A 24048-nucleotide genomic window follows, 5' to 3' on the forward strand; every position below is an offset into this window, starting at 1 on the left:
AAAGCACTATAGGGGCAGCAAGTGCCTTAGCCAGTCTCCGGAATCCCAGGGGCAACAGGTGCAGGCCATCTGTGGCAAAGAATCGTGGTCTGTCGACCATGTCATCCCAAGCAGACAGATACTGGATCCCCTTAGAATGACACCAGAAGCTTAGCCAATTGTTGAAGTCAATCATTTTGTCCTTGTACTGCAGTATCATTCTGGGCGATGGCAGAATGCTACTCAGGGCTAGGGTCGTACCTGCCTGGGCTACAAGATCGGAGAGCTCTTCCATGTCTCTCTTCATGTAGTCCAGGTAGGTACGTCTCAGGTCGTTCACACCAACATGGACAATGACAGAGTCATATTTGTACTTGTTGTGGAGTGACCTGAGTGCGTGGGTTATGTGGCAGATCCTGGCACCCAACAGGCAGCTGACAGTAACCTTCACCTTGTTTAGCCTAGTGAGTGGGACATCAGTGTGCCTGATTATAGAGTCACTTATGACTAGTGTATTGGGTACGTTGTTTTGCCTTATTGGCTGTGGTGGAGTGGCACACTGAGTCTGTGGGCTATGTGTCATTTGGGTTGTGTTGGGGGATGGAGGTTGCTTGCATTTCTACTTTGGAGGTCTCTGTTGCTTAGACAGATTATTATTGAGAGCCTCCGCGAATGTTTTTGCGTTACTATGTGTGGCTTTAGGTGGTGTAGATTTAGTGAGACTATGTGATAAGTGTGGTGTGGTGCATATATTTACCTTCTCCTCGTGACTGTCAAGTTCAGTCTTGGTTGGAGAGAGCTTTACCTCCAGTTTGGCTAGATAAGTGCATCTCTCACAGGTTGTAGTGTTGGGTGGTAGGAGGAGAGGGCTGTTTGTGTACATGAGGTAATTTCTACATTGCCTCAAGATGCCCAGATTCATCAGATAGACATGGAAGAACACTGGGAGCTGACCCTTGGACATGCCTGAATAAAAAACTATTTTCCTCTAGATAAGTGAGGAAAGTGAGTACAAGAGCTGTTTTTCTCTAAGCAAGTGAGAAAAGTAAGTACAAAAACTGTTTTCCTCTAGGTAATGAGGAAGGTTGAGTGTTATAGTAATTAGTAGCTTATTTAGTGCTTACAAGTTCTGAACAAGTGCTGAGCACGAATAAGCAAATTTAAGTACTAAAACTAAGAATATGTATCTGTACTAGACAAGTTACAGGATAGAAACAAATGCAAATGCAGGCTTTCAAATCAGAAAGTTGAGAAAGATGGAAGAGATTGCCCAGATGGCCAATAGCTACAATTTCTGGGCCAGAACCACTCCTTATGTGGTAGACAGGTTATCTAATGCTTACCACTCCCACTGATAAACTAGAAGGCTTCCCTCCAACACAGAAAGGCTTGGGGGGCTCAGAAGCTTACATACAGTCCTGGATACAGCAAACGTGTATCTGGAACACTAGTTACAGGAAAGGTAGGAAACAGGTTTACAGTTTTTTTTTCCAGAAAAGTAGCAAAAACAGTAGTAAAAACAATTCACATGCAGTGCAAGCTAGCACACTTGCGTATGTAGCAACATTAGACCAAACACAGTTTAAAAAATGCAATTAAATTAAAAAGGACTAAAACCAAGTGCAGAAAGAGTTTATTAGGTAGAATGTGATAAAGAGATGGGACTAGGGGAGTGTCCTAGATCAAATCTACAGTGGGGTGGGCATCTGCAAAAGCCACCAAATTTAAACTACATGCCAAAAATAGGGTGGGTGGGACAAAACAGTTTCAACAGAGATCTAAGCAACAACTAACAGTACAAACTCTAAAACCAAAAAAAATATACTTAGCTCTGTATATTTGCAGATAGATTGGAAAGCAGTCTCTCAGAACAGGGAGACAACAATTTCAACAGAGATTAAGCAACAATTAACAAACTCTTAAACCAAAAAATATACTCAGCTCTGTATATTTGCAGATAGCTTGGAAGCCAGTCTCTCAGAACACAGGTACCAGCAATTAAATGTAGGCTGTTACTAACAGGTCTAATTTTGCAAGTGATCCTTGAGTTAGATAACACACAAGCTGTAAAAAACAGTTATACCAACTGAGGACATGGCAGAAAATAGGGGGTGGGGTGGGGAAAACAGTTTCAACAGATATCTAAGCAACAACTAACAGTACACACTCTAAAACCAAAAAAATATACTCAGCTCTGTATATTTGCAAATAGATTGGAAGTCAGTCTCTCAGAACACAGGTTCCAGCAATTAAATGCAGGCTGTGACTAACAGGTCTAATTTTATGCAAGTTATTAATTTCTACAAATTTTCTCCTTTTTTCTTAGTAGAATAACTCTCACTACAAAAGCTAGTGCTCCACCATTGTTTGAATTTATGAAACAAAGCCATTAACTTAGTTTCCACTATACCAGTTGCACACTCCGCTATAATACAATAAATAAGGGGTCCTGCCTCTTAAACTTGGTTGACTTTTTCGAGACAGTCACCAAGGCCATTGATGAGGGAAAGGCAGTCCATACAGCCTACCTCGACCTGGCAAAGGCCTTCGACACAATACCCCACTCAGGTATCATCGAAAAACTCATCAGCTTGAATGTAAACCCATACATCACAAGATGGGTTGCAAACTGGTTAAGTGACAGAACCCACAGGGTCAGAGTTGCTGGAGCCATGTCAGACTCAAAGCCTGTCACAAGTGGTGTCCCACAGGGCTCAGTCCTGGGTCCACTCTTGTTCGGCATCTACTTTTCTGAAGTACAAGCAAACACAGGAGGGTTATGGCTGACAAAGTTTGCAGATGACTGCAAACTGGGCCATAGTGGAAAACACATCTGACACAGATATCCTCCAGAAGGGCCTCACAGAAGCGGATAACTGGTGCCAGAGCCATGGCCTGAAGTTAAACGCCAAAAATGCATAGTCATACCCTTCGGGAAAAACAAGGTTACCCCTAGCTACCATATAGGTGGCAATCCACTGAGCACAGAAAAAGTCATCAGGGATCTGGGGACCCAGGTTGACAGTTGCCTTTCGTTTGACACTCATGTTGCTAAAGTAGTTAGGAAAACCTTCTATATCGCCCACCTGATCATGAAGGGATTCACATCTAGATCAAGGGAGGTCATCTTCCCCCTGTACTCATCACTCATTAGACCTATGATTGAGTACAATGCCCCGTTCGGAATGTATCTGACCAGACACCTGCTGCAGCTTGAAAGGCTCCAAAAGTTCCTCACCAAAAGGATAAAGGGTCTCAAAAATATGTGTTATGCTGCCTGACTGAAAGAACTCCAGCTCTATTCAGTCTCATACCGCTTGCTCAGAGGTGTCCTGTGCCTGACATATAAGGCCATGTCAAACCCAGATTTGATGAATATGCTTCACCTCAAAAAATCTAGATCCCTCAGAACCACAAGGGAGGGAGACTTAAACCTTGACACGGTTATAAATAGAACGTGCTGGAGGGACAGATTCATCACCCAGAGACTCCCTATGCTGTGGAACAAAATCCCGGTACATGTGAGGCAGAGCACCTCTCTGGCCTTGTTCAAGAGGAATCTTGACCAATGGATGGGTGATTGCAGATATACCCCAGGGATTACTTCAGTGTCACTGCTTGACAGAGGTACAGCAAAATGATAGGCATAGTTTTTATTCAAACTAAAGGGGTGGCGAAAGCCACATAACTATGGGCTAGGCTTATAAATGCCCTTGGGCAGATAGCCTAGTATGAACCTATGAACCTATGAACCTATAAAATGTACTTACACAAGGGTAACAATTAATTTTCTGTGGTCATAACTTAGATCCTAAGAATAGTGGGGTGAATATATGCTAACTCCAAAACCATGATCTCTCAGAATATATCCTGTGCTGTATGGTACAGAAATCTTGAAGTCAGTGAATATACATAATGGGAGATGGGGGTAAAACCACAGGGTCATTCATGACAGTTTGCAATCATTCAGCTTCATGTAAAACAACATGACCACGTCTGTCAGTAACTCAGTACTTAAATCAGTGCACATGCATTAGATGGTAGCGGGGCAGGCTGTGGTGGAGAGCAAAGGGCTGCAAGCAATGCTTCAGTGTTATGTGTCCATGCAATCAGTGGCAAATGGTGACATTTTTCTTTTCCTATCAATGATCAACTCACAACTGTCAATTACAAATTATCAATAAAAGAGCACCAACACATTAGGTTACAACTCATCTATTTTCTCTGTTCTCCTAGAATCTTTCCATTAGTTTTAATGAGAGAACACCAACACATTGGGTTACAACTAAATGATTTTGTCTGCTCTCCTGGTATTGTTCCCATTGTTTTAATGAGACATTGAGAGCTCCAACACATTCTGTTACAACTCATCAATTTTCTCTGCTCTCCAGGAATTGTTCCCATAGTTTTAATGGGTCAGTAGGTCTGTTATTTGTCCTGTTAACTGTTTTCACCATTTTGGGTGTTTCACGTTTTTTCACTGTCATGTAACCCTGGAGTTAGTATATGTAGATAATGGGAAGGGGTGAAGTTTCCTCATTACAGGTAAAAAATATGTTGGATTTGCATTTTTTTCCTGAGCTGACTAGATAAATAGCTATGCTTGACTAATTGGTTTTCTTTCTACCTAAAATTTGTTTTCTTTTTTTTTTGGTGTGTGTGTGTGTGTGTGCGTGCGTGCGTGCGTGCGTGCGTGTGTGTGTGTGTGGGTGCGAGTGTCTGTGTGGGTGCGAGTGTGTGTGTGGGAGCGAGTGTGTGTGTGGGAGCGAGTGTGGGTGCGAGTGTGCATGTGTGCGTGTGTGTGTGTGTGCAGGTGTGTGACTGTGTGGGTGTGTGTGTGGGTGGGTGTGCGTGTGTGGGTGCGTGGGTGTGTGTGTGTGGGTGTATGGGTGTGTCTGGGTGTGTGTGGGTGAGTGAGTCTGTGTGGGTGGGTGCGTGTGTGTGCGTGTGTGTGCGTGTGTGTGTGCGGGTGGGTGGGTGTATGGGTTGGTGCATTTGTGTGCACATGTGGGTATGTGTGTGTGTGTGTGTGTGTGTGTGTGTGTGTGTGTGTGTGTGTGTGTGTGTGTGTGTGTGTGTGTAAGTGTTCTTGTACAGGTGTTGGGAGTATGCTATTAAGGTACTGTTGGGAGGTTGGTTTAGTGTAGTACATATGAATAATATTATTCTTTTTCTACCTTTCTGTTTGAGTTCTGTGCAGAAAAGAACATTCTCAAAACATTTAGGAACTTCTACAATGATTCCACTAGAACACATTCATGTATATGTTTTTTCCTTTCTGAGTTATTTAATATTAACCAACTGAATGGAGAGAAGCGCTGCAGATTTCTCAATGGTGTAACATACTGTTTCAGGCACAGTGTACCCGAGGTATGAAGGGTAACGTCTATCAATATACAGTGTAATACATGATTTTTATTAAATGATAAATATTTTGTTACTAAACCTAGATACTGCATGTAAGAAAGGACTTCCCTAAAATCACCTAAAAGACCAGTTATTTTTCATTGTTCCATGTCATTTATTTTGCTATTGTTAGTAGAAAAACTGTTACGTTTTACTTAGCTGACATAGTTGGAACTGCAGTAGTGTTGCCCGGTCTCTCATCTATTTAATTTACAGGAACTGAAAGAAAAGTAAATGCAAAAAATAAATTCTTTCATTATTTTCCTAACAATGGCATATGTGTGACACACTCTGATATATTTGTTTTGTCTGTTGTTAAGAAATCTGATTTAGTTTTGTTAGAATATAAAGTTTTGCTCATGTTAACATTATTAGGACATTGCCCCTACATCTCCTTCCACTGGGCTGCTGAGCTTTTGCCTCATAGTTTGGAGCTTTCTCTGAATCTCTATGCATGCATGTTATACTTGCTCCTGAATTGAGCTTAATGTTTTTCTAGGCTGTGTGCAGTATGTTTACTGCGATGGTATCTGACCTAAATGACATTTATCTAAAGTTAAAGAAATTTGTAGCTTGGTTGTTTGTTAGTTGGACGGATATGATAGAATGTAAATGATTCTCCCGCTTTTCAGAACCTTCTAATACTGCTGATACAGGCATCAAGTACTGATGATTTGTTGGTTTATTTAAATTAATAATAAACTGGATTTACTGCACTAATTAGGTTGATTATGTTTAATAGACTATAAACAGCAATACTGTCTACTGTGAGAATCGTGATCACTGTTTATTGAAACCAGTGTTGTGTTTTATGGAAACTAATTTGCAGTTGTTAGCGTCTGTCCTGGGTTTTAATGTTTTTAATACTTTGTTACTTTCTTCTTCTGAAAGAAATCACAGTTATAGTTAGTGACAAATTCACCTAAGATAGTTGTTTTTAAATGTATGGTACACCATAACTTTAACTACATTCAAAAATTTTATGCTGTCCACTTATGTTAAGCAAAATGCAGATGTAATTACTGAAGTCATTTGTCCCTTAATTCTTCACTTGTAGATATAAAAGTACATTTCAGTTATCGTTCTCATATTTCAATAAAGTTTTGCCATTTTAAATCCTAAAAGTGTTTTTTCTTAATGTACAACACAGTGTCAGGTTAAAAGGTTAGTTATTACTTGTTTTTAATGTAGACAGTCTAAACTACGATTGCCACTGTAAAAGCAGTAAAAATTACTTCATGGGTACTAAGCTCAGGTGACTGCTGTTTATGACATCAAATGTCATGCAGAGCTATTCCCCTATGAAAATTTCCCAGAACAAGACAATAAAGAGGTCAAGAGTTGGAAAAAAATATTCCCAGGTAAGTATAAACAAAGAGAAAAGAACATAAAGTTGAAGATGTTTAAAACTGCAGAAAGAAACAAGGATGGAAGGATATTCTTGATAAACATTATGGTCACAGTTCCACAAACAGCACAGTTCAGGGTACTGCTGTGTACTCCTCAGACTACAGTTCAGGGTACTACTGTGTAATCCTCAGACTACAGTTCAGGGTTTGTTTGTGTCTTTCGGCTTTTTCCCGGTTAGGGGTCGCCACAGCGGAACTCCGGTCCGCCAATGATTGGCAGTAGAGTTTTACGTGCTGGCTTGCCGGGCCTAACGCACAACCTTCAACGAAGGAACGCCCGTTCATGCATATCGCCACACAGAAGACGCTCTAACTGAGGATCGAACGGGCAAGGTCTAACTGTACTACTGTGTAATCCTCAGCCTGCAGTTCAGGGTACTACTGTGTACTCCTCAGCCTACATTTCAGTGTACTACTGTGTACTCCTCAGACTACAGTTCAGGGTTACTACTGTGTAATCCTCAGCCTACAGTTCAGGGTAGTACTGTATACTCCTCAGACTACAGTTCAGGGTACTACTGTGTAATCCTCAGACTACAGTTCAGGGTACTACTGTGTAATCCTCAGCCTACAGTTCAGGGTAATACTGTGTAATCTTCAGCCTACTACTCACTTATGAAAACATGTACGAAGAGGCTTTTTCCATCCACCATAAACAGTAGGTTAAACTTAAAAATAAGCCCTACAGGACAATTCTCATATTATTAAACTTTACAATAAAAAGGAGCAGTTAACTTTTTATAAGAACTCTTTACTTCTTCAATATGGAAGGAATCAAAAACTGGTAAGGAAATCCCATTAATGTACCACTTGGAAGTACAACGCCAGTTATGAACTCACTAGTAACCACCTATACTAATAACAGACATAAAGGCCTTTTTCTGTTATATCAGGAAACTTAGAAGTAATACCAAGTAATATAATGTATGCACTGAAGTTTTTAAATGGGGCAGTGTACTCTGACACTGAAACCACTGCAAATATCTCAAGCAAATTTAATTCCAGTTTCTTTCCCTTTATACATCCCACTATCTTCCCCGTTCCATTAATACCAGCTTTCCAATATTACTTTGGATAAGTTTTTCTTGGTCCTCTTCTAAACCAAAAACACCAGTTCCATGGGTCCCATTAATAGTTTAGGTGATAAACTTACCCCAACTCCACCTAAATCTCTTTTACTCGGGCTATCTCTCAAAAGTGTGGAGAGCAGCCATAGTAATATGACTATACATCAGTGGCTGCACAACATATTTTTATTTAATTGTAGACATATTAGACTTTCTAGCATCATCTGTAAGGTTATGGAATGATTATTGCTGAACTAATTCATAATGGCATCATAGGTCTTTGAATCCTTGACTCAAAGCAATGTGGGTCTGTAAAAGACAAGTCTTATTTATTCACCCCGGTTATTAATTTTTTATTTTATTTTACATTTGCTAACCGGGTAAATGAACTGGTCCTAGACCCTTTTTGGACACATCTAGGGCCATGATTGCAGAGACAAACATATAGACATAGCAATATATGATTCAATATTACAGGGTTAGAACAAATAACAGTAGAGTGCAGTCATGAATATCATCATAAAGGAGAAGTTATTACAGTAATAAATGATGCAAGCATGGAGTAGAGAATACAAGACTATAACAAGTTAAAAAAGAAAAAAAGTATATATATATATATATATATATATATATATATATATATATATATATATGTTTGTGTGTGTATGTATATACACACACACACACACACACACACACACACACACACACACACACACACACACACACATATGCATATATTAATATGGTATTACTTACCTTAGTCAACAAAGCAAAAATGTCTTCAGCAAGAATGCCAAACAGAAAAGGTCGACAATACAAATGTCAACATCAACTGCAAATGCGAGAGGAAAATCCTTGCTAACAAAAACACAAAACAAATAACATTGCTTTTTGCAGGGAGGTTAAAGCCCTCCTTTACCCCTCACATCCCCTGCTAGTTATATATACTAACCCCAATATTACACAATCCCTGTGAAAGGGAATAATCCCTCTCTCAGGGATTGTCAATCTACCATACTAGTCGACCATCTTCATATGTCAACCAACTATGGTTGATCAAGCTGTATATATGGGTCCCTATCAAATGATAGAAAACTCATTTGATGGAAAATCATTTGGCTGAAACCAAAACACAGAAAGCTCAAAACACTGAAAACTCATTTGACTGAAACTCAAAACACTGAAAATGCTATATGCCCTTTTCCCACGGTAGTGCGATCCTGGAGTTAGTATATATAGTTAGGGGGGGTGTGGAGGGGCACAACCCCCCCACATACTTCATACATTTTAAACCCTACACGTGGATACTTATAACTACAATGAATAACTGTTTGGAGAAAACAATATTTACATAAACTATGTGGGGGGCTATGCCCCCCACACCCCCCATTGTGGGGGTCTGTGCCCCCCCACACCCCCGAACTATATATACGAACTCCAGGATTGCACTACTGTGGGGAAAAGGGCATATAGCATTTTCAGTGTTTTGAGTTTCAGTCAAATGAGTTTTCAGTGTTTTGAGCTTTCTATCTTATGGTGTCAGTGAAATGAGATTCTATCAAATGTGCTTTCTATCATTTGTTAGGGACCCATATATATATATATATATATATATATATATAGCTGGTGGCCAGTAAATAGGCAGAAAACTTCTCATACACACCACATATAAATGAAATCAGCAATGAGTACATGTATAACAAAATTAAAACTGTCTACTTCTTAAATGGTATAGAAGTAATTAAAATGGTTAATTTCTTTGGCAGAGTCATCAAAGTCCTACACAAGGGTCTGAATATTCATAATGCTTACCTCAACTATGCCAAGGCTACTGACACTATCTTCCATAAAGGTATTGTCAATAAACAATCCCAACTCAGCATTAACCCCATATGTTTTCCAGTGGATAGCTAATTAGCCTGCTGACAGAACTCACATTGTGAAGGTAGGAGGCACCTGTTGTTGTCTGTGGAATGTCACTGGTGTTATTCCACAAAGCTTATGAGTTTGTTGGAATGATCTTTTGACCAGGGGCATCTATTTTATTCATGTTTAAACCACATTTGACTTATCATGGACTGCATGACCCAGAAATTGCTGTGAGATACAGGAGAGACAGGGAAACAATAGAGGAAACATGCAAACTCTGCCACCCCTACCTCAGGCCCCAGGTAAATCATTGACAACTCCTCCCATTGCAAACAAAGGTATGTGTAGCATTATGTATACTAGCTCCTGGTACTTTCCAGATTCACAGGATAAAACACTATAACAACCTTCATGGGCAGCCATTAATAATATGCTACATCCAGGTCAATCCACCACTCCCTCACCAAAAGTAACTAATAACACAGACAACATAGCAACTCACTCCAATGAATACTTCACAGAAACCATCCTACCCCTCTCAGATTCTCAAAACACTCCCACAACCTCTGAACCATTAACATCCCAAAATAACATTGACTCCTTTTAAACTACAACCAGTCTCTGTTGACACCATAAAAAAATACTTAAAAAACTAAAGCCAACCACACTTGCAGCCAACAAACTCCCTGTGGATTTTTTGCAAATAGCAGCAGAAGCAATAGCCTACCCAGTAGCCATACTAATCAACAGATCAATCTCTGAGAACCTAGTACCTGACATTTGGAAAATATTCCATATCCTACCCATAAATAAAGGTGGTAGTTCCACTGAATTGACCAACTATCAACCAGTTGCCATCCTGTCCCCCTTATCCAAAATCTTAGAGAGAGTAATACACACCCAATTGATGCATTATCTACACAAACAAAACTTCTATCAAACACTCAACATGGCTTTCACTCTTATCACAGTACTACCACAGCCTTAATGTTCTTGACTAACTCAGCCAACCACCACAGAAATACTGGAAATTATGTAGCGGCCATCTTCCTGGATCCTTCAGTAGCCTTCGATATGGTAAGCTATAGCAAAGTAATTAATGTACTCACAGCCCTAAATCTTAGTACTCCATCTATAACCTGGTTTAAAAGCTACCTATCAGGATGCCAGCAGGCTGTTCAATGGCAAAATGAACCCCACCCTTCTTTCAGTAACATTAGGAGTTCCCCAGGAATCTATCCTTGGACCTCTATTATTCTCTCTCTTCACTTACAGAGTCCACACCTGTACCCCTCTAGCAACAGTTATACAATACGCAGATGACACCACATTGATCTGCACAGCCCCCTGTCTACAAGACCTTCATACCATAACCCAAAACTATTTTCTGGCAGTCAAAACATGGCTCACTAACATCTAGCACATTCTAAACCCCAGCAAAATCAAACTCCTCCTGTTCCACCCTACAAGAACACCCTCTTCAACCCTACCATTCACCATCACATCCAGAAACAAAACCACTATCAAACCAGTAACTTGAAGTTTAATATTCATATCTCTCAAACCATCAAGAAAGTACATAAGAAATTAGGCACCCTCTACAGAAATAAACAATTACTAACCATAAACAGAAAAGCTACCATTGCCTGTACACATCTCTTGTCTACACTTCTGTATGCCTCTCCCATCTTAACTAATCACAGAAAAACTGATTTAGCTAAACAAGATTCCTGCTATAATAAAATTGCTAGGTTTGCCACAGATTCCCCTTCTCGGACACATCACTGTACATCTCTAAAATTAATAAATTGGCTTGAGCTGCCTCAGCTACTACTCTTTAATCAACTAACCTTTGCCCATAAAATCCTGCATCATCCAGATAAAACCCCTTCTCTCCAGAACCTTCTACTACCACATACAAATAATTGCTCTTTCCATTCCAGCAATAAACTACTACTTAGCACTACCAAAGCAAACAGCTCTGGTGGGAATGCACTATTCTCAAACTTCATTCCCAAGATATGGAATAAACTACCATCCCCAATAACCTCAAGCCGCTCTATAGCTCAGTTCAAAAATCTTCTGAAATCACACTTAACCAAAACTTGGCTCTGCTCTTGCACAGGGCAGCCTGCACCTTATAAATGTCCACTACTTTCTACTGAATTAATGAATGGGCAATATATGCCTGTAGTTGACCGTGTATATATCAGCAGAAATTTTTTTTTAACTTGAATCAAATAATCACATATTGTATAGCTCCTCCATATCTGTTTAGCACATACATACATCAATTTTGTATCAATCAATGTTAAGTTGTCATTCTCGCCTTCATTCTTGCTGGATGGGTTCGGAGCCAATCCTCGGCTCCGACTCGGCCTATACTATAGCTCGAGAGCTATTTTTACTGGCTCGAGGCAGCCCTATAACCCACAATACCATGCGCTAACTCCCCAGATCTCGTTTGCCGCTTCGCTGTGAGGTTGTCTTTTTTTACCGGCTCAGGTCAGTAAGAGATTTATTCTATTAAACTAAATTTTCAGGTAGTTTCTCCAGTTAGTTACCCTTGTTTAGGTCCCTACTAATTGCCTTACCCGTTTTGTAGCCCTTCTTCCCTTCTTTAGTTATCTTTGGGCCTACGGGCTTTACCTTAGTTCCCCCACCCCTTATAGTACTGTGTGTGTGGGTTTTAGTCAGTTCCCTTAACTTTTCTAATTTTTAAGTTGAGTGTGTGTGTGGACTGACTGTGTTTACTGTGGTTAGGACTATGTCCAAAGACACTAAGGTCTCGGGATTCAAGAAGTGTGACTCGTGCTGTCAGAAAATGTCTCTGACAGATGGTCACACGTCTTGTGTCTATTGCTTGGGGCCTTTACACCTGCAGGACTCTTGTTCCATCTGTCATGGGTTTAGTTCAGGAGTCCTGCAGGAGAGGCGTAATAAGCTCATCCTAAGGGGCTTGTTAAAGCCCGATGACTCCCCGTCCAAGTCTGGCTCGGGGAAGTCTTCAAAAGCCGCCAAATCCTCGGCTCCAGCTTCTGAGTCGAGGGCTGGCATTATCGAGATGGCTCCGACATCGGTTCCATCCGGATCTGAGGGGGGCAAAGTGGTATCCGCTCCAAAACCAGCATCAGAGCTGACCCCAGTGCGAAAGCGCTCTAGATCCCCCACGTTAGTTTCCATCCGATCGGCTCCAAGATCCCCTCTCCTATCGGAGCGGAGTCATAGGACTCACTCATCTAGGTCATCCAGGCTCTCCGGCCACGACATCAAGAGGGTGGTCAGTAGGCTCATAAAATCTCAGGCACTAGCCCAAATGCTCCAGAGCCCATCTCACCAGACTGTGGCTCCTTCGGTACCACTATCGATTCCTCCTCCGACTCACCTCTCGAGTTTGGAGCCGGAGTTTGTCGGAACCGTAACCTTACCCACGTCGGAGCCGATACTCCCACCTTCGGCTCCAGTGTCGTTGGCTCTGACCTCTTCATTGGTTCCGTCTGTGGAGAGGTCCGAGTGCCGGGACTCCATTGTTGGCTCTGAGGGGGCGAGTGGCATTGGACCCTTGTCCGACCCCGCTCTCCCTCTCAGAGCTTCGGCTCTGGTTAGTTCAGCCCCGATATCATTCTTGGAGCCTTCTCTGTTGGTGCCGGGGGTGGTCCCGGTCTCTTCGGAGCCAGGACTACCTTTGGTATCTGATAGGGGAGCCTTCGAGGTGATGAGGAGTGTGCTGAACCCAGTGTCCACTCCAAGGTTAAGTTCTGCAGCTCCTCCCTCTACAGTGCCTGTTATGGTCTCTGGCCATCCTCCTACATCTGACAGCAGAGATCCAAAGCATAGAGTACCCACCTTGAGTGTCTCCTCCTCTTCCGAGGGCTCCCCTGAAGTTTCAGGGGAACCCCCTAGGAAAAGAAAGTGCAAGAGGAAGCACATAGACTCCCCCGAGTCTGTCACGTCGGACACCGACTTGGATGAGTCGGAGGGTTCCCTCAGATCCTCCTCTGAGGATGTCTCTTTTTCAGACATCCTAGAGATCCAAAACAGAGGGGAAATTGGTCCACTCTCAAACCTTCCGAGGACGAGTCGGTTTACCTTGACGCTTTTGGATCTCACCCTTCCACCTCCTGGGTGTCTCCCCCTTTCGACCCACTAATGGAGGTAGTGGCTAGAAAGGCGTGGGCAGCTCCTGATTCAATGGAACCTACCCCTAGGAGGCCTTCTAAATTTATTTCTGCACCAGAGGACAAATCCTTTCTCACCAAAGGCATTTCAGTTGATGCTATGGTGGTAGCAGCAGCCACTAAGAAGGAATTGGCTGATCCTTCTGTACCTGTTCATCCTCCTAACAATGAGTCCAGGACCATGGACAGATACGGCAAGCGGACATTTGCTTCAGCGACCTTTACTATGCGATCGCTGAACTATTTATGTCATTTCACCCGCCTTCAGAGAGACCTGCTCAAAGAGCTGGGTGAAACAGTACAGGATCCTTCTGCTGCGGAGTATCAGGACAAGATAAACTCCCAGCTGGCCATCCTGAACTCCATTGTTAACTCCTCCATGCGGCTTATCTCTTACGCAGCCGATGGAGCGAGTAGGGCCGCTGGCACAGGTGTTGCGTTGAGACGTCACGCTTGGATGCGACTCTGTAACTTTGCCGATCCCTTCAAGGCGTCCTTCACCAACATTTTTCCACACCTTCTAGGCCTTATCCTAAGGGACAGAGGGGTGGAAAGATGTGGTTCCGCAAACCACAGGGAGTTGCACCTGCCGCACATGGTGAATTTCCCCCTAGAGGCAGAGGGGGGAATAATAACAGATGCCGCCCCAGGGGAAGAGGGGGTCCACAGAACCAGGGTTCCAGGGAATCTTTCCCTGACCAACCCTTTCAGCATCCCTGAGAAGCTGCCCGACTGTCCACCTTCGGAGGCAGTCAGGGGAAGATTATCTCTGTACCCGGAAGCCTGGCAATCCCTCTCCCAAGACACATGGGTACAGAAGATCATATCCGAGGGTTACAAAATTCCCTTCACTTCCCCTCCGGTACAACCGCCAAGACCCCTACCAGACGTACCACCCGCACAAAGGGGGTCAGGCTCAGCTAGAAATAAAAAGCTGTTAAAAAAAAGAGTCATGCAGGCAGTCCCAGCAGATTAGCTAGGATCTGGAATCTACTCCAGATTCTTTTTGGTACCAAAAAAGACTGGAGACTGGAGACCCATTTTGGAACTCAGCAGATTGAACAATTCTGTACAAAAGACAAAATTTCGGATGGTAACACTGCAGTCCATTCTACCCTTTTTGGGCAGAGACAACTGTATGTGCTCCTTAGACCTCCAGGACGCGTACTATCATATAAAGATACACAGGCGCTCCAGGAGGTTTCTCCACTTCTGGCTGGAAGCCAGTCATTATCAATTCAGAACCCTGCCCTTTGGTCTCACCACAGCCCCCTGGGAGTTCACCAAATGCTTGGCAGTGGTCATGGCTCACCTGAGACAAAAAGGATTCCAGGTGTTTCCATATCTAGATGACTGTCTCATTTCCGCTACCACCAAGCAGCATCTTATAATGGCCAGGGATTACACTATTCAACTTTGCAACAGTCTATTATAAATTTTGCAAAGTCCTCCTTGTCGCCTTGTCAATGTATAAACTTTATAGGTGCCATATTAAACACCACAGAAATGTCTGCAACATTACCACCTCAGAGAATGACAGACATAAGGCGGAATGTTCAGTCCCTGTTTCAGCCCAACAGAGTTCAAGTCAAGCTAGTATTGAAAGCGTTAGGCCTCATGGCAGCGGTGATTCTTCTACTCCCATTAGCCCGCTTCCACATGAGGCTCCTTCAATGGATGCTGTTTTCTCAGTGGTCCTTTCAACAGCTACCAATGACTCACAACATTTTGATAACCCCATCTTGCAACAATCACCTCTCCTGGTGGATGGTTTCCCCTCAGCTTTTTCAGGGCAGACCCTTTGTCCCCCCCCCCCAGTTGCCACGGTGACAACGGATGCCTCCCTGATCGGGTGGGGGGGGGCATTATCAGGGCAGGATGGTCCAGGGCACATGGCAACAATCAGATGCCATGCCACCTGCACATAAATGTCCTGGAGATCAGGGCGGTGCTTTTGACGTTGCAAGCCTTTCAGAGCTCTCTTCCCACAGGGACTATAGCAATTCAAATGGACAATATGTCTGTGGTGTGGTACATAAACAAGCAGGGTGGAACAAAGTCCTACCCCCTATGTTGAGAAGCACTCAGACTTTGGCAATGGGCGATTTCCTCTCAACGGTTTCTGATAGCAACGCACATCCCCGGGAAGTCCAACGTCATAGCGGACAGATTGAGCAGAACTATCCTCATGCCTCACGAGTGGTCTCTAAATCAAGCGGTAGCAGACAGAATATTTCAGAAGTGGGGCCAGCCTTGCTGCAATCTTTTCACAACTTCTCAAAACAGCAAGTGCCTCGACTTCTTCACACTCTTTCCTCTAGCAGGCCATCCCCCCAGAGACGCTCTTGTTCACGATTGGCCCTGGGGTCTTCTATATGCCTTTCCTCCCTTGCCATTGATCCCGCAATTAATTCAGAGAGCAACTGCATTGAGATCCAAAATGATCCTCATTGCCCCGTTTTGGCCTCGACAAGTACGGTTTCCGTTCTGCACAGTTACCTACTGGAACAGCCTTGGCATCCGGAACCCCTTCCGGATCTGTTGACCCATCTCACAGGCAAGCTGCATCAGTCTCTTCATTCCCTCAACCTCACAGCTTGGTTGCTCCACTTCCAGCCATAGCCAGGCTTCCCCTTATTTCTCCTCCTGTTCGTGATATCATTTTGGCTTCCCATAAGTCCAATACTAGGAAGACTTATGCGAGTAAATGGAAGCGTTTTTTGCATTGGGCACAAACTAGGTCCCTAGATCCTTTCCATGCACCCATTCATAAGGTTCTAGACTTTCTGGTGGAGCTTTTTCATTCAGGGTCATCGTCGGCCACTATCAGGGTACAATTAGCGGCCATTGCTAATTTTCATGTTGGGCTCTCAGAAGCAAAAATTATGTCCCACAAACTCTGTAAAACCTTCCTCAAGGGCATCTTTTTGCTTAGACCTCCAGTTAAAGATCCACCTCCACAATGGGATTTGAATTTAGTTCTAACCTCATTGATTCTGCCTCCATTTGAACCTGCAGCTTCTTGCTCCCTCAAGCTTCTTTCTTGGAAAACTGTTTTTAGTAGCCATAACATCTGCCAGAAGGGTATCGGAACTTCAAGCCTTGTCTGTCCGTCCCCCTTACTTGGTCTTTCACAAAGCCAGGGTAACTCTCAGAGCAAACCCTTCCTTCCTACCAAAAGTGTCCTCGGAAGCAAATCTAAACCACTCCATTGACTTGCCTGTCTTCTTCCCAGACTATGCCAACAGGGCTGAACAGAAATTACATTCATTAGATGTTCATCGCCAATTACGGTATTACCTAGACAGGACAAAACAATTCAGAAAGTCAGACCAGCTCTTTCTCTCTTATGCTGCAGGAAAGAAAGGGCTTCCGGTATCCAAGGTTACTCTTTCCAGATGGTTGACATCTATTATTACCTTTGTCTATGAGTTGAGACACAGGCAACTTCTGTCTAGGCCTAAGGCTCATTCAACCAGGGCACTATCAACATCAATGGCATTTCAAGCAAGGTTACCACTAGATGCCATATGTGCAGCAGCTACATGGGCTTCCAAGCATACCTTTATTGCCCATTACAAACTTGATATAGCCTCCAGAAATAGAGCTGACTTTGGTTCCACTGTACTCAGGAGTCTGGTCCATTGAGCCACCCAGGACTAAGATGCTAGGGACGCTGTCCCATCCAGCAAGAATGAAGACGAGAATGACAACTTAACATTAAGAAGTTATGTTCTTACCATAACGTTCCATGTTAGTTGTCTTCTTCTCGCCTTCTTTCTTGCGTCCCTCCCTCCTTCCCCCTAGCCTGGATAGACTTGAGGTCTCTGAGTCCTTCCATTTCTGGAGATATAACATGTTATGGTTTCCCCTGTATCCTTAATGTTACTAGCAGGGAGCCCGTACTTGCAAATGAGGATTATGATATTATGATATTATATTTATACTGTGTCTTAGCTTCCAAATGAGATCTGGGGAGTTAGCGCATGGTATTGTGGGTTATAGGGCTGCCTCAAGCCGGTAAAAATAGCTCTCGAGCTATACTATAGGCCAAGTCGGAGTCGAGGATCGGCTCCGAACCCATCCAGCAAGAAAGAAGGCGAGAAGATGACAACTAACATGGAACGTTATGGTAAGATCATAACTTCTTATTCTGCAATGTCTCCATTATGTAAGTAAGTCAATTATTTTTTGTACTCTATGATCTGTAAATAATTCAATTATGTTTTTGTATTGCATGATTCGTATTTTAGTGCTATATACTATTCTCTGTATTTTTCAACTACTATTATACTGTTATGCATTCTTGTGATTTTTGGAGCTTTTCTTCTTAGAAAAAACACAAGAGGCAAGACCACAACAGATAATCAGAAATTCAGCATAGATTTAATGACTCCAATAGAAACATTTTTACAACTTGAAAGCGCTCACTGTTTTGCTCTATTGGATTCATTAAATCTACGTGGAATTTCTGATATCTGCTGTGGTGTTGCCTCTTGTGATTTTTTTCTGGATTTTCGTATTTTTTCTGAGGGTCACTTTGTCCAGGACTGTTTTGTTCCTATTTTTTTGCTTTTCTTCTTAGGCCTCCACTGAAAATGGACCTGTGTCCAGTGGACTTCCCCGGTAAAAAAATGTTAAATAAAAAATAAATAAATGAAAATATATTTAGGAGTATCACAGGCATCACCCCTGTAGAATATTGCATCAGTTTTTAAATGTAATGCTACTACATGCAGGGGATCACATTTATTTTCCATGCACCCACAGGAGAGAGCACAAACCATGCAGGAATTATATGCAGTGGCACACTTCCCTGATTGCACACACACAGATATAAAAGTCCTGCCCACTGAAAAGGGAAGGAGCTAGTACACCAAGAGAAGAGATTTCTACTCTATAAATTGTCATGTTGTCTTTAATGCCCAAGGGATCAACTACAATGTCTGTGCAGATAACCCAGGCAGTTTCAGTGACTCATTTATATGGCATACTTATGAGCTGTGCACCAAGTTTGCTAGGGGTGACATTCCTCAAGGGCATCTAGTAGGGGATGTAGGTTATGCACTGGAGCCCTGGCTCATGACATCCACTGAACAAGGATACAACTAGGTTGGTAGATGGAGGTGTGCACAGTATGCCCTGGCTCTGGCTAAGAGGCAAAGGATAGCACACAATTTCACTACCTAGCTCAAAGCCTAAGAACCCATGCACCCACAAATAGGAAAACTGATGCCTGTCAGACTCCACAATCTTTACTTAACCATGTAATGGCTGTGTCCTGATAGCATCATACAGGGACAACCCCCCCCCCCAAGGACACAATTTGCACCTGCAGTAATGACAAGGTAAGTGTGGATCCTGTAAAGAAAAAAGTTATATAACTGATTGCTCTCGTATGGAAATAATATATATGTCCCTAGGCAGAGCATTTGTCTGAGGTATACAGTTATGTCAATAATATCTCCTCTGTCAGATTTTTGTAATATACAGTTAAAGTATTAGAAACAATAGTATGCATCAAGCATTTCAGTTGACCACCATCTTTAAAACATGCAACAGGTTAATTTTACCTTCATCTGCACAACCTTATCAAGAAGCAAAACTGAAGTACCTAATGCTTACATTACTGTAATGATAATACTAACTGAAATGCAATGTGGTTCAACAATTATAGAAGTCATCATTCACAAATGAGTAGGAACAAGAAATCAACAACATTTCTTCTGCAATAGATATTGATAAGTGCAAGCATGTGAATAAGCAAGCATTAGCTATCCATTGTGTGCATCAGCATATATGCAGCCTTAAGTCATAAAGACATGAGCAAAGGGCAGGGCACAGTCATCATTGTTTGCATGGAGTGAGGGTGGGTGGTAGGACAGCAAGGCTGATGCCAAAGAAGTGAGTGTGTGCAAGTATAAAAACACAAGTATCTATCAGAGTATACAGTATTCGGGGCCAGTAACAACAGATGTATAGCACTCAGCAGTACTGTTTAGATAGTTTGCATGTGTGTGAGGTGGTAGGGACAAGTACATTTTTTTTCAGTGTGTATGTGTGTGTGTGTGTGTGTGTGTGTGTGTGTGTGTGTGTGTGTGTGTGTGTGTGTGTGCATGTGTCTGCATGAACACAGTCAAGTACTGTGCTAGCACTACATCCTGGCATCTCAGACAAGTGTGAATGATGCATGGTAGAGAAGTAAGTTCATTGTCATCACCCCTGGTCATGAGAACCACCTCTGTCTGGTTTTGCACTGCTACTTCCATGGCCCTGGCTAGAAATCAGGATGGTGCTTGAATGTGAGTGATTTCTGCTGAATGAGCTCTCATCATGACTATATTCAGGGCCTAACATCTCTTGTGTGTACACTGCAATCACTGACAGAGTAGTGGATGTAGTGTCAGTACTAGAGTGGGATCTTGCACATCCATGTCTGCTAACACCAGAAGATATAGCAGCTGTCTGGAAACATGGATGCCTATCTTTCCATAACATATGTTCCATCAGACACTGCCTGATCCAATGTATTGTTCGACCTGTCCAAGGAATTGTCAACATGGTTCAGGGAGACACTCATATCAGAATGCAAATGTTCAGTAGTCACACTATCTCTTCTGAGGCTCTGGTGGAACATACCTGTGCCTCCACTATGACCTTATACATATGTCTGGTGGCACCTAATGAGACACTGGCATCAGGAGAAAGGTGGACAGCAGTCCTCAGAGAACTCCTATCAACCTTCCTGTGTGACACCATGCCCTCATGATGACTATGGGGAGAAGCAACTAGTTCTGCAACCAGAGTAACCATACTACCCTGATCAATGGTGTCACCTTCAGCCTGTCTTATATCAGAGGTCTTCATGTCATGGGTATGTGTAGGCATACTGAATGTGTCTGAAATACGAGTAGGGATGTGGGAGACACAACCACAATGTCAGAATGACCTTCTGCACTCTCAGACTGTGCCTCTTCATCACCACTCCTATCATTAGAAGCTACCAGTACTCTGACATCAGGTAGTAGAAGTTCTATAGTGCCACTCCCAGGATCACTTATGATAACAAGCAATAAACACAACAAACAGAAAAATAGAGAATAAAATTGATCCTTATATGAAAGGTATGTTAAACTCTAACAGATGCTAAAGCAACACAAATTTTGATCTCATATATATACCTGAATCTACCATATCAAAAGCAATACCAATAAACAAATGTATACTTGCCATGTGCAGGTGGTCTGTCAGTCTGCAATCCAGATGTGCCTGTGTGTGAGGAAGAGAACGGAAAAGAGGTAGATAAGCATTTCAATGGAAATGAAACAAGGAAAGAGAGCAATCTCCTTCACAAGGGCAGATTAAAAATGTTCTCATACAAACATGTTTCCATCACTGTGTCATCTGACTCACAGTTATCTTTGACTCTCTATATATCAGACATCTAAGATATACTCATATAAAGCTATAACAATGTCACTTGCATTTATATTTTCATACCTGGAAGGTCTGCTTGTAACACTCTGGGTCTGTTCTTTATATTTGCACCAACATAAAGGATTCTGGGGAACCTTCTGCCAAGCTATCTGGATCTCTGACAGTGGACAGGACCTTCTCTGTGTCAGTGGTGGTTTGGTAGCAGGACCACCACCCTAGCCACCTGTTCCTGGGCAATTTCAGTTACTCTATGGTGGGCAGAGGTTACCATATCACTTGCCTGGTGTCATATTTGGCAGTAAGTTCTCCCATGAACTCCAACAGGATTAATGTCATTGACCACCTGTTGCTATATCCTGTCTTGGGCAAACTGGTCAACTCTACTTCTTACTAGCAAAAAATTTCCATGATTACATAAAGCATGGATAATAACTTCATTTTCTGCATCAGTGTATGGTGGCTTGCTGGGGTACAGATTTCTTTTTGGGTGCCATATCTCTGTATGAAATTAAACTGAAAACAGTCACATAATTACATATATAATTCACAGACTGGATAGCTGTGAACTCAATTGTGTGTGAATGCATGCATCCATAATGCACACAACAATTTAAAAGTTAATGTTCCCTATGACTACACAGAAGTTAGAACAGATCTCCCCAAAATATTTCTAAATCAAATATCAACAACAATCTATAAATGTACTCTAATGCAGATAACACTGGTTTAACTGTGTAATACATTACAGCATTAACAATTCAAAATATAACATTAGAAATGTAAGCCAAAACTGTTATAAGTACCATCTGCACTGCTGTGGTGGTCATTCAGGTAGAAATCCACAAATGTAACACATTTTCCTTGATACTAACACAGGTAAGAATGCCAGGTATTCATACAAAGTTATAATATACTCATTTCCAATAACTGCTCAAACATAAATTAAATACAACCTAAAAACTGTAGGTCATTTTGTAATGTAGACAGGGCTATGCTAAAAAAGAGATAAAAGAAAGAAAATTAAGCTAAAAGATGCTTTTCAGCTGTTAATGTAATTTACCTTTTAATGTTATGCTAAAAGCGTTATATAAGAAATAGCAACATACTTTGACAATACAGCTGTGTAGAAATTAGGTAATTCTTCAAAAGCTGTGTTTATTTAGCAGTATTGAACTCTATGGATCCAAACAGTCTCCCCAGTAATTTACAGTGGCATTAGCTACATGATTACCTTTATATAATGCAGAGTTAGCCATGCGAGCACTATAAATATGCATATTAGGTGTTACATCATTTGCATTGCTGAGTATCACAATATGCACTAAGTGAAGGGAATGTAAACATGATGTAAAGACCTACACAATTACATATACATGCCCTAACAGTGCAATATGAGCATAGAACAGTGTTACCTGCTAATGGCTTGCAGGTGTATAAGATTACTCTTGACTGCAGGAACAACCAGAGTTTCACAATCTCACCTCTTTGATGTACACCTACTGAGGGTATGTCAGGTAGAAGAAACTTACCAAAAAGTCTTTGAGTACATTGACTGATTTAGAGATCAACATTCCTAACATTCAAATGCTGGCTTTAATAATCACAGTCATTTCCCCTTAGTAAGAAATGTTGTTCATAGTCAAGGGAGTGCTTCAAGCATTGATACAGATAACATATGCAATAAAACAGAGATAGAATTGCTTTGAAGAAAACATAGCTAAGGGAATGATGCACCATATAGAAAGAGAGGAATGCATCTGCAGTGTTTGCGGTCTTTGTTTAATGTTGTGTGAATACAGTGGTATCCTAACTGCTGGCAATATTACAATCATCTAGACATTTCCTGTCAAATTAGGAAGGACAAATTTCATAACTTGTTTCTGTTGCACTATGGATGTGACTTGATACATTACATTATCAGTACATTTAACCACTTTTTTCCTTGCTAATATATGTCTTTATCTGTGGAAAATATGGGAAATACTCTTCAGTGATTGTTCTCACTACCATTGTTTGAGTTTTCAAACCCATAGAGGTTTCTGTTGCAAGATAAAGTTGATTAAACATCTGAAATGTAAATTTAAATTATTTGATCACCATTTTTTTCTTTTATCATTTGAATACTGTTTAGCATTGTCCTCCATTGACTGACAACAATCAGTAGAAGTGACTGGAATTTCACTGCCCAAGGTAAAAATTGGCTATTTTTATTTGGACTTCCATCAATAGCACAATGAAGACTGGCATTGTTGCACTTTCCTCAGCAGTCTGGACAATAATGAGTGAACAAATTCAAATTGTCACATTTCTTTCTCTGTGGCATAATGTGTAAATGTATTGAGTTTAAATAAACATTACAGGTGATGAAGGGTTTGAAACCTGTTCACAGATCATTTTACTCAGGAAGGTCATAATAAATCTTGGCACTCATTTTGGTGTATGAGTGTGCTGATGTGGGAAACTCAAGTAATGTTGCGATGTCCGATCAATATCTGACCAGACTGCCACCAATAATGAGACATCCATCACTTAACACCTGGGTCAGTAATTAAGGAGGTTCAATCCTCACTACTGACTCTAGTGTGGGAGTGTCATGTGAAACACCAGAGCACAGAGCATACAAGAGTAAATTTCACAATTTCCCTTAACAGCACAACAGGAACATGTTCTATTTTCTGAGACTGGACTATATACCACAGT

This window comes from Protopterus annectens, chromosome 11.part0, assembly GCF_019279795.1.
Source record: "Protopterus annectens isolate FY-2018-M chromosome 11.part0, PAN1.0, whole genome shotgun sequence".
Classification (NCBI taxonomy): Eukaryota; Metazoa; Chordata; order Ceratodontiformes; family Protopteridae; genus Protopterus; species Protopterus annectens.